The sequence below is a fragment of the Topomyia yanbarensis genome, chromosome 3, assembly GCF_030247195.1.
Source record: "Topomyia yanbarensis strain Yona2022 chromosome 3, ASM3024719v1, whole genome shotgun sequence".
NCBI lineage: Eukaryota > Metazoa > Arthropoda > Insecta > Diptera > Culicidae > Topomyia > Topomyia yanbarensis.
In genome coordinates, this window is record NC_080672.1 from 294,216,129 (window position 1) to 294,229,096 (window position 12,968).

Genomic DNA, 12,968 nt, shown 5'->3' on the forward strand with positions numbered 1-12,968 from the left:
ATGAAGTGCACTAAACAAACAAAATAGAAGCGAGAACAGGCCAATTATTAAAAAAAACAATTTTATACTTAAGCCAAACATGAACCGCCATGATTGAAAAACTCAAAAAACAATCAAGTCCATTTTAGCCGCCAGAAAATTTGTCTAAGTATTGAAATTGCCTTTAAATAGCATTCGCAAATTGCATTTGTTCCTAGGGGTAACTACTTATTCCTTATCAAAAATAAAAATCAACGAAATTAAATGCATTTATTTCCATCAAAATAGAAATTCATAATGTATTTTGCGTTTCGTGCAATGTTTTTGCGTTGCGCGCAATGTTGTTTGCGTTGCGTGTAAGACGTCAAAACCCTACAGAAAAACTAGCCCTACATTTAACAAAACGTCGAACAAAGTGGATCAGCGTAGGACGTTTGTTAAACAAACTTTTCTGCGAGGCAGTGCAAAGCTGATGCAAAAATGGAAATTAAATGCATTTTTTTCAATTTGATGCAAATTTGTTATACATTCTTAGAGTGATCTGCCCCTAGGGTAATTAGCACAGGCGAGTTGAGTCAAACGCCAAACTATTTAAATCGCCTGACCATGTTCGTCCGCATTTTTTTTGACCGGGTGTTGACTGATATGTAAAGAAACAAGTGAAAGAATTGACCGTGTAGCTTGCTGCTGTCAAATCGAAGTAAAAAATTCACTGTAGGATGGTATTTCAAATCAAGCGGTTGATTTTAAAAATATTTTAAGCTGCGCTTAAGCGGTTGATTTTAAAAATATTTTTGGTTTATATCTACAATGATTAAAATATAAATGTAATGTGTATTGATTTTACACATAGATTTTTGCAATTAGTGCTGGCATATAGACACTATTTGCTGGTACAATAACTTAATGTGTGTATTTACTAAGAAATATTAATCTTACATTTTCATTTCATAACTATAAGTCACATAAAACCCCATTCTATAACAATACGCACATATAACTTATGTGTGCATACATATAGTTTATACAGTAGACACATAGAAAATATGTGAGCGCGTGATAACATTAGCATTTCTTCTTCGTACAGATTTTGAGCGGTTTGAAGCAAATATAATTAACGTTAAAAACGTCAAAAATTGAATGGAAATGTTTTGTACCTCCGCTGGGACGAAACTGGTCGAAATCGAAGATCAACTACTTCTTTAGTTGAAATTTTGATAAATTGGTTTTCCGTGGGACCAGAAATTGATAAATAAATATGTGATTTCAAATATGAGGAAATGTTCACAAGTCTTTAATACAATACACAGTAATCCGAATTCGATATAGTTTATCCTTCCCAAGATCCGGTTTAAGTATTTTTCAAATTTCTAATAAAGGCTTTGATATTCCTTTATAGCATTCAAAAGGAACCTGTCTTAGCATTCCGATGGAATCCTTATTCGTATAGGATTTTTATCAAGATTCTAATGATTCGCATCTCATGGCTTGTGGAATCCTACTCAGGATTCGGATTCAATGTTGTTCTAGATTTCGTTGAGTTCAGTAGCAGAATTCTGAAGAAATGCTAATAGTTCCGGTGGAATCCTTATTCCTTATCAAAAATAAATTCTACTGAAAATTATAAATTGCTCGAGATTCTGACAAAATCTAGCGGAATTCTGTTTAGTTTTTTGACGTATAGTCTTGCTCATAATTCTGCCACTATCCCCTTCAACATTGTAATGAGACTATGCTTTGCATCGACGTTCTGGGAAGGATTACATCACAATATAAAAATAATTGACGAATTTAGCGCCAACTCGAACAAATGTTGGCAGCACCCTCTCAGATTTTGATGAAACTTCCTGTACACGAGAACTTTGTCACAAAAAGCCACTTTGCATACTTTGTTTTTCCAAAAATGATCTAGACTGTCTTTTGAAAAGGGTTAAACTTTTTTTACCAATATTTTTCAAATGACTATAGTCTAAATATGACAAATCCTACAAAAACAATGTTGTAGGAGTGATTTTCGCAAAATTAGTTAAATTTTTGAATTAAAATATTGAAAAAATTCTTCATCGACTCCTGCACTGAAAAAAATCGATTTTAAAAATTTAAAGTCGATTTACAAAAAAGCCCCTTCTTTGATTTGGATGGAATTTTGTTCGAAGATAGGTAATTATGTTCTCTATCTATTGTCAAAAACCAATGATAGTCATAGTGCTAGTTGCATAATACATGCAAAATGTATCAGTAACGAATAGCATAGCATCTCGGACTGGACTGGAACGAGCCCGAAGGGATTCGTTTAACGTAGATCTGGTACTAGAACACTTACCGCACGACCAGACAACATGTTTAATATCGCGATAACCGCCACCACAAGCGACCGCTCTCCACGACCCCAATACGCCGGAGATGGGCTTTCGACGTATAATGATTGTACATGACCCGAGAAGTCATGACCCTCATCTATTCTCTTGGATCAAGGTTTGTTGATATCTTTGGGATTCGTGAACTTCAATCACTTCACGAAATTTGCCAATTTACAATAGCGTCCTCTGAGAAGCAATATTTAACAACTCGTTGAAGCTATTCGATCTTTCATAAATATCACTTTCTAATGCTTAAATGTCTATCTTCTCACTATCATTTTAATCCAAGTGTCCGCCTTCTCATTACCCGGAATGGAGCACTGAAAAATAAACTCAAACTAAGGTAATCTGCTATGATTTTTCAAATAAAGTACTCAAAAATTCCCATGTTTTCTCTAGGAAATACATGCTTTTCATGCTCCATCTAATGGAGAGCCTCCTGTAACTGTAACGATGGGCATGGTCGTTGATAGGTATATACAAAACCATCTGTTTTATGAGGAGAATGTTGGCAGCACAGCCTTTTTTATGATTGCACTCACGACTACTGTCATAATAATTAGCGTAAAAGCGAGGCATAGCTGTCATCATTTGACGAACGTTCCGTGTATTTCAATCACAGGATGAATCGAATACACAACGTAGGCCTAAGCCACCAGACGAAGCATTGTTTCTCTGATGATCCGTCCGTTAATCCGTCGACGGACCGGTGTCAATAATCGCGTTTTTTAAGCTTTCATCAAGCTTTTCATTTGCATTCGCATGTATTGGGCAAAATTCGGACGATCTGACGTTCAAAATTCCCTTTCACGTACAATTCTAAGCAATCTCTGCCCACCACGAAGTAGGAGACTGATCACGGTTGTTCGCGTCGGGTATTCGTTTCGTCTGACCTCCAAACGGTTCTGTAACAGCACCCTTCAAGGGACACTCTCAGGCCTTTACGAGGAAGCATAGGAGAGAAAACTGATTTTCCTCTTTTTGGAAATTTATAGGCACATTAGAAAATGTTCCCACAATGGGATGGTCAGACTCTCGCTCTTTAGTGAACAAGGAAACGTAGAAATCAGACGCATTCGGTGGCGTAGCGCTCTTTTGCATTTCTTATCGGAGCGTTCCTTAAGGACATTATACATGCGAGCCACAACATAGCTCCTACGCCGCATACACCCCTCTCCCCTGCCTAACTATGTTTCTGACTTGAGCAAATATAAAAATACGTTTTTCAATACACTAACCTTCCAGTGTACCACTAAACTGCTACTTGAGGAAGCTAGAACAGTTTCCTATGTAATCAACCCGAGTTTTTGACGGAATTCCATCTGTAGCTCTTATTTTGTGCGAAAATATCACCCCTCTTCACTTGGGAATTCTTTCCGTAATCGTAGCACTCTTATTTTTCTTCTTTTCATTTTCAGAACACTTTTTAAAATGCACTTTAATCACACAGCACTGAAAAAACACCCGCGAAACTTTAATCGTTCACTAACTAAGCTTCAAATTTTCTGCTAATGTGCAGATTACCGAAGGAAAATGTCCAAAAACTCTCATTTGTGCGTTTGAATTTTCACTTCGAATTCCATTTTTTCTCAGTGTAAACAAGCGCGTCGGTGCCTAGCAACACGCGTGCGTTCCTGGCTTCTACATATCTTTACCTTAAAAGAATGTTTCATTGTGTCCCTTCGTACTTTATATGCAGGATATGTCGAGAGCTCATGCGGAGTCTCTCCACAGTAGGAAAACTTTTCATGATTCTCTACGGATTTTTCACAGCGTGCCTTATTTCTTCAATAAGTCGTTGTAGGCTCAATTGTTTGCCACGGCGGCAGTTCATGCCTCAGGGCACAAAAAGGTGAACAGATAGACTAGCCCCGTCCAAAAGATTAAAGTTTGGAAGTGCAGATTCGGCGAAAGGTTCGAAATGAGGCTGATGAAAAATAAGTTGTTTTCATATAGTCCTTTATTTTTCCTGAACGCAATTGCTTGCGAACAAGAATTTTCACTGGCCGAAGCAAAGGGTTCTTGATGGAGCCCATACTTTGCAATTAAGGCCCCTGTCGGAGACTACATCATCAACCTCTATTTCCCGGGCGGGTACATAAACAAGATACTTCTTCGTACACGGCCAAGTGGTATTTTCATTGGTTTAGTTTTCGATAAAAATACACTGAAAAAATCAGTTGGGATAAGGAAAAGTTTTTTTCAAATAATTTTTTTTCCTTGAAACTGCCCAACCTGAATTTTTGACGGTAGGTAGAGAACATAATTACCTATCTTCGAACAAAATTTCATCCAAATCAAAGATAGTTTTTTTTTTTGAAAATCGACTTTAAATTTTTAAAATCGATTTGTTTCAGTGCAGTCGATAAATAATTTTTTCAATATTTTTATTCAAAAATTTAACTAATTTTGCGAAAATCACTCCCACAAGATTTTTTTGCAGGATTTGTCATTTTTAGACTATAGCCATTTGAAAAAAAATGGTAAAAAAAAGTTTGACCCTTTCCAAAAGACAGTCTAGATCATTTTTGGAAAAACAAAGTATGCAAAGTGGCTTTTTGTGACAAAGTCTTCATTTACAGAGAGTAAGATTCATTAAAATCTGAGAGGGTGCTGCCAACTCTGAATACGATTTAGCGCGAAATTCGTCTTGTACTGCTTCAATTCTGTTAGTCCAAATGATCGTAAAAGGAATATTGCTCTGATGTTTGGAGTCGCTGGAGAGTAATAGTGTCTGAATGCCAGTTGCGAGTCCAGGAGTACATCAAGGTCTCTGATAACTGACACTCTTTCAAACAATTGGCCGGCGATGTTGTAGCTTCAAAAAATTGGATTTTTTTCTGCGTGTAAAAGATTGCGATTGTAACAGTTAAAGAAGCATCTAGATGTCGCTGAAGTTCAATGCAGACCTCTATTGACCGCACAATGAGAAAGTGTTTGATATCATGAGTTGATATAACTTTGCACCCTGGGGTGTATAGCAAACGTCATTGACGAATAAAGTAAAAAGCAACGGTTCGAGATTGCTCCCTTGAGGTACACCCGACAAGTTGATGAAGCTATATGACACGTTACTTCGTAATTTCACAGGTAGAGAACGATATACGAGATATGATTTAAGCCACCTTGTAAAATTTGATGGAGCGCCCAGCCGCTCGATCTTTGCCAGAAGAAGAGAGTGGTCTACACGATGAAAAGCACGATAATAAATCATAGTTTGGATAAAATGAGAAAGGCACAATCGCACCACTAGGCTAATGCCTAATCAGCTTCGTCTGCCATTTTGCAGCAGCTGTAAGTGAAAAACTAGAGATGAATATAACGGAAAATGCAGGAAGTTATTTGGGGCTCAAACATTTTTATGAGAAAAATGTTCTCGTATGCTGCGAAACAAAATATTAATTTAACGTCACAGTATTAGGAATGTACCTATACTATTAAACAAGTTTGAGTTTTAGTATTTTAGTTGACCAGTTTGACTTCCATCCGATCCCTCTTTCAAAAGGAGGGTTTCGAGAAAAGTGTCATAACTCTAACAATTATCAATATTTTTTATAAACTATTGCTTGTTTTTCCTAAAAAAACCTGTTCTAATGAACAGGTTTTTTTAGGAAAAACAAGCAATAGTTTATAAAAAATATTGATTCTAATGGAAAAATATTGATTCTAATGAACAGGTTTTTTAGGAAAAACAAGCAATAGTTTATAAAAATATTGATAATTGTTAGAGTTATGACACTTTTCTCGAAACCCTCCTTTTGAAAGAAGGATCGGATGGAAGTCAAACTGGTCAACTAAAATACTAAAACTCAAACTTGTTTAATGGTATAGGTACATTCCTAATACTATAACGTTAAATTAATATTTTGTTTCGCAGCATACGAGAACATTTTTCTCATAAAAATGTTTGAGCCCCAAATAACTTCCTGCATTTTCCGTTATATTCATCTCTAGTTTTTCACTTACAGCTGCTGCAAAATGGCAGACGAAACTGATAAAGCAGTTTAAGCGCATAATAAAATAATCAATATCGCACATCACTGATATTTGGTGAAATTGATTTTCTTTTTATATCATTTTATGAGTACGTGTAAAAGAAAACGTATCGCTATGATGAGATCGAAGAAGACGTAATGGATTTCATATTTCCATTAATTTTTCTAAACACATCCGTGATTGTGCGGAGAAGAAATATCGAGTAAGAAAATCAGTAGTAATTTTATGCGTTCCCGTTTTTTGATTTTTTGTTAAATTCCCAACACTGGCGCACGAACCGTACACAAGGAAATCAAGTTCAGTAAGAAAGCTTGCCCGGAGGAGATTTCTCGCAAAGCCAATTAAAATCCGCGGGGCGATGCCTCAAGAGTTGCCATGACGAAGATAAGAAAACCTGCTGTATTATCGGATAGGGAATTCTGAGAGGATTAGACTCGTTCTAAAAGCGCTATTTCCACACCACGAACCGATGAAGTGGCCGTACAACAGACGATAAAGGATTTCAATCCCTCGTTTCATAAACAGCAGTTTTGCGCAGATCTCACAAGCTAGTGAGCTAGTCATCGTGTGTTCAAACACCGACAAGAAAGGTAACTATCCGGAATGTATGTTTGCGGTTCTCTAGAACGATTCCGCTGAAGTCTGTTATAGAAGGTGACACTGTCCTCAAAAATTAAAAAAAAAATACTAAACAAAGGATTGTACTTAGGAAAGAATCAGCAATGCAAATTAAATAATACACCAACGAAACTGCACATAATATCCACTATACATCGTCGTCCATTGAAAATGACCTTAAATGCTAATCAGTGCTTGAAAATGAGTGACATTGTGTCGGCTCTTCATGGTGGATTTGTGCTAATTTTGAATTTATTTTAGTCTAAGACGGTTTGCTTTGGGTCGTATAGCATAACCTTGTAGAATATAATTATTAACATAAGACCACGCCTCCGAAAATTAGCTGTTTCTCATTAGCCATCTTGTAGCTAGAATTCAATAAACACTGAGAACGACAGAAGATCTTATCCCAATCCATATAAAATTTATTTTTACACACGAAACCCACCTCTCGTGAGATAAAAAATGAACGCGGTTTAATGCCAAAACCGCGGTCAAGCTGTTGCCGTGTGATTAAGATGACGATCTAGTTATCAAGCTGAAGATTGTTTCAATTATGATAGTTCACCCTTCCCCAACCACCTGCATTGCCATGATCATCATAATCCAAGATAATCGTGTAAAACATTGGCTACAAATGAGACCGGCATTTTCCAACTTTGCTGTAGGTTATTACGGTTTTCCCACCACCCCCGTAGGTGAGCACGAAAATTAATCCATTTCGTGTACTGCGCACCCGGTGAACTCCGCACTTTACACACAAAAGGTCTCCAGCTCGATCTATTGTTGGCCGTCGGCGTGAAGTTCAAAATGTTGAGCAATTGGTTCACAGCCCATTGATGTACTGTAGCAGACCCCAGTGTCTTTTATGGCTCCCTCGAAAGAGCACAAATTATCAAGAATTATTAGAAGAATTCTGCAATCGGTGACTTACCCGGAGCCTAATTTGGAGTGACCTTCCCAATGAATTGTTGTCTGGGAAAAAAGATATTCAAATTAATGGTCTTGAAACGATGAACACATAATTACCTGTGCAGGCATGATTCTCCGCTCAAGATGCATTGTTTAAATGTTTTCGCATATTACTGCACTTCAAGTAACATTTTTAGAACAGTTGTTTAGCGTATTCAATACTTGATTCGATTGAGGGAGTATGTTTTGATGCTAAAGCTCATACGCATTTTTGCAATTTTCTTCAAAGACGAAGGTTGTGGATGTTATGATGTAATGAGTAAAAATTTTAAAGTTTATGATTTTCGCACAATTTTACTTTTGGTCGAAAACAAGCATTTCCACTTTGAAAGTTTTCGTTTGTATTGTATTAAGCTTTCTCAAGATACCATTCACAACATCGCAAAAACTCTTCAAAATGCTTCTGATTCAGCATTGTTCGAAAAGTTTCAGAATTGTTCGAAATTTTTTAGAAAATCTTTAAAGCGTTTCTTTGAAGAAGAACACAAAATTGATTTAAAACACTTCTTTTATTAGCTTAGCGCAATTACCCCAAAATTTGTAAACTCACCGAAAATAAATTGTTCCCATAATTGTGAATAAAGTATTATAAATTCTGGAACAATCACGTTTTAAAATAGAATACCTCTAACGTTTTTACGTTACGAAAACAGGACCGCGAACAAGTATCACGCGTGCAATAATTATGTTCTATTTCCCTCTAGTAACGCCTACATAACACATTTATGAGTGGAGACAAATGTCTTTGGGTAGTGAACTTCAGTCACGGTTTCCGCCATGTCATTATCTTTATGAATATATTTCATAAAACCAAAGGTTATATTATTCATAGATTAAGGAACATTATTCACGGTGTGTTTGGTAGAACAAGTTTATTCGAAAAAAATCTGCATCTCTATAACTTCAGTATGTGATAGAATGGACTTTTCTCTTTCAATTGCAATTAAAAGTAAAATAATCGATCGGGGGCTCCAGAACAACTTTTTATTTTAAAGATTTTTTGTTTGAAACTGTCACATTTTTACCACTAGGAATTGCTATAGACATACAAATATTACTAAAAGTGAGAATCTGATGGTTAATTTCATTGTCTATAACTATGTAGAAAACTATAAAATTCTATCAGTTTTAGATTTGAAAATGAAAAATTGTTCTTGACCCCCCGACCGATTATTTTGCGATCAGTTGCAAGTGAAAGGGAAATAGGGAAAGGGAATTCATTCTTTATTATCCCGAAGTTTTGCGAATGCGAATGTATTCAGTGTCCGACTACACGACGTGAACTGATTCATTATTTATTGCATCTTGAACATAATCTGGTTTTCGTGGTTGTGAATTAGTTCTCGAAATCAAACCATATTTTCTCGGTAATAATTTCACGATACTTAGAAGGATATAATTCTAAGAATCCTTTCAATCATCGTGAATTAGTTCATGATTCCTACTATATTAGTTGGGCTTCAAAATTCGTTCTCGTAAAATAGTTCACAAAATCATGAACTCTTGTTCATCGAAACGTGAATTGGTTCATGATTCCTAGTGTAATAGTCATGCCTTACCATACGTGCCCGTGAAATAGTTAAAAAAATCATAAAACATTGTTTATGTATGCGTCAACTGGTTCATGATTCCTAGTATAATATTCACGATTGACCAGTTGTGCTCATGAAATAGTTCACAAAATCATAGAATATTCTATCTTGATTACTTGTGATATTTAGAAGATATCCCTAATCGTTTCCAATTTTATGCAACTCTGCTTAAGGAATTTACACGGGAACAATTTCACAAAATGTGGGTTTTTTTTTAAAGAAATTTATAGTTACGTCCAGCTGCTAGCGACTAGTAATAAGAACGAGCAGCAGATATAAGAAAACTAATAAGAACTGGAACATCAAGCAATATTAATTCCCAAAAGAACACTATTTTATTCTATTCTGTTCTATTCTAACTCTTACACAGCCAGTATTGAAAAGCATCCTGGAAAACACTGCAGTTATCTTTAGTGTTTTTCTTGTCAACATTAATATTTGTAGCATATTGTAATATGACGCAAATATTAAAACGGCCAGGCCTACTGTGCAGAGTTTGTTTTGAAGATGATTCAAAATTATACGGCAATCCAATTATTCATTTACTGAATAATTGAACTAACGAATCATTTTGAACCTTGATGAAAGAAGAAACGAGGACAACCGTACCGACCGTTTCAGTTTTAAGGGGATATGATAACGCGTTGGGAGTGACTGGGCTAAAAAGGTTAATGTCACTCCTTTGGTCCTTTGGGATGGGACAGAGGTATTTACACTTTGCCCTGGCCGATTAGCCTAGGTTAAAGCGCCTTTATTCGCTCTGAGAGAAAATAATAATAATATTAATAATCTGTAATGAGAAAGAGAAAATAATAATAATATTAATAATAGTAAAGAAAGAGAAAAAATCATCGTATGAATTCACACCCCATTGCTCCATGAAGTGCATTCCAACTGAAAAATATTGAAAACAATGGTTGGGAAGATGTGGAATACGTCTCCACTAGTGCAAATGCCTTTTAGCTCACAAAATCAACAGGAAGAGAAAAAAAACCGGAACGAATCCTGGATAATGGAATCAAATTCCAGTTAGGGTTCAATAACTAAAGTTTGGCGCCAGCATCCAGCATTCGTTCCACCTGCTTAAATCTTTAGTGATGACATAACTCCTGTTTGTTACTGTTTGATTCTGTTAGAAAACATAGATCACTAGCGAAAAATCAGAGACAAAAGACAGTAAAACTGATCAAATTATATTACCCGACTTTGATATGTATTCGAGTATACGTTCTACTGATTTTCTATGCAATTTAAAATTAATTTAATGTTCCAGCACTGCAAAATCGCAGATATTTCAATATTGACAATTTTTGTAGTGTCTGTTGACACATACCTGTAGTTCCAATATGAGGTTCTGGTTGAAACTCCAGAATTTTCTTACCGACATCACGCAATTTGCCTCTGCAACATCCACGGTAATGGGGATATCCTCCCAAATAAAATAATTGTTTACCTCTGTAGCGTCGAAAATAGTTCAATGCCCTCAACATCAAGGTCAACTACAGCTGTCATAATTCCTCGCCTGCCGTACTTGATGGCGCACAACAGTATTATCCGGTCGCACCGACTGCCAGTGCATATGTCACCAACTCTAGGATGAACGGCCTACGGCACCAATTAAAGCCTGTGGACACGACACACTACGACCAAAACACTTCACTTGTCCGAAAGGATTATTCGGTTTGCCCTAATAACGGACCACACATCCCGTATTTCGTCGCATTGTCGTTTGTCAGATATCTACCGAAAGCAAATTACCTTAATATTTGCCCGTTAGATCAGTCCGCAAATTGCGTTTTTAGATCTTTTTCAATAAAACAGAAAACAAACATCAAAACTTACATATTTTTGACACAATTTACTGAAAACGCGGAATCTATTAATTCCCAAAAGAACACTTGGATTAAACCCATTTGCGCATTGGGTACAAGACCTAACTTAAATTAAGTTCGATGTTTTTGAGTTTCATCTCATCAGTAACTATAACCAAGATGTATCTAAACTAGTACCCATATTAACACTAGTTAGACATGAAATATTCCATACTGTTCACACGACAAACGTGACCATCTAAAGCGACTGACTGCCCCGAGTGATGTCCCGTGAAGCAAGTGCACAGCGTCTGGTTTGCTGACGAGAAAGCAAAAATGAACTCTTGGCTTATGGCTTGAGAGCTTAACGTCTGGCAGTATGAAATATTAATTTCCAAAAGGGAAACTTGGATTAAATCAATTCGGGAATTAAGGGCACAAAACCTAACTTAAATAAAGCTTGATTTTTGTGTTTCGAATTCATCTCGTTAAATTTGGGTACTAGTTTAGATACATCGTCTAACTGGGTGTCTAGTTGGTGCTAGTTACTGAACACAAAAAAAATTAAACTTAATTCGTCGAACATCGTTATTCATTCGACGAGATTCAATGTGACGGAAAACAAAAACTGCGCTAGGCACTAAACATATGTTATAGATCCACAAATCATGATCATGGTGATTGTTACATTACTGCGAGGGAAAAGATGGGTGGGTAATATTAGAGACATAACCGGAGTGAAGTACAATACACTTTAGGTTGATAATACGAATGCTACAATTTTGACTATCTTCTGATAGGTTATATTAAAACCAGCTATTTCGTTATTTCTAATGGAAATACCAAAATATCGGTAGACGTACATCGAAACCTAAAATATTCCATATGATATTTATCCTCATATGGTAACCCTGAAAAGAGCATTTAATGAGAGTGAAACAATTCATTTGGCAACAGCAGAGAATCGGATATACTTGTACCGTTATTACGCTATTTCCATTAGAAACACCGAAATAACTTATTTTAATAAAACCTTTCAGAAAATAGTAAAAATTGCAGCATTCGTATTAACAGCTTAACATGGAGTCGATATTCAACTCTCGGCGTGTTCGGTTGTGTTATCATAGGTAGAAGATTGTGAGTGAATAGTGGTCTATTGTTCGGTTTACACCAGCGTCGTCTGCTCGTAGCTCTTCTAACAGATAAGTGATTGTGTATCTTACATCTTTTTTCCACATTAACTGTAATTAGTGAGGTTAAATCTCCGGTTGGTTGGGAGCTTGGCTCCATCCGAAAACCATGGAATTTGAGATTTCCAATAACTCAGCAGACCCTCCTCCTACCGAGAATCAGAATACTTCGCCGCCTCTATCAATAGAAACACCTGATAATCAGTCCTCCCCCGCCGATACGGCAATTGAATCTAACCTCGACACCCCTCAATCGATAACAGAAAAGCCAAAACGTGTTCGGCAATATCCGGAATCTTCCAAAGGCCCGTATGAGGTGTTCGCTCGACAAATCGATAAACCCATTAACGCGTTGCTTGTTGCAGCTGAGCTACATAAGCACTACAAGTCCGTTAAGGAGATACGCAAAGTGAATTTTAGTAAGCTCCGCATAGTGTTCTCGAATCGAGA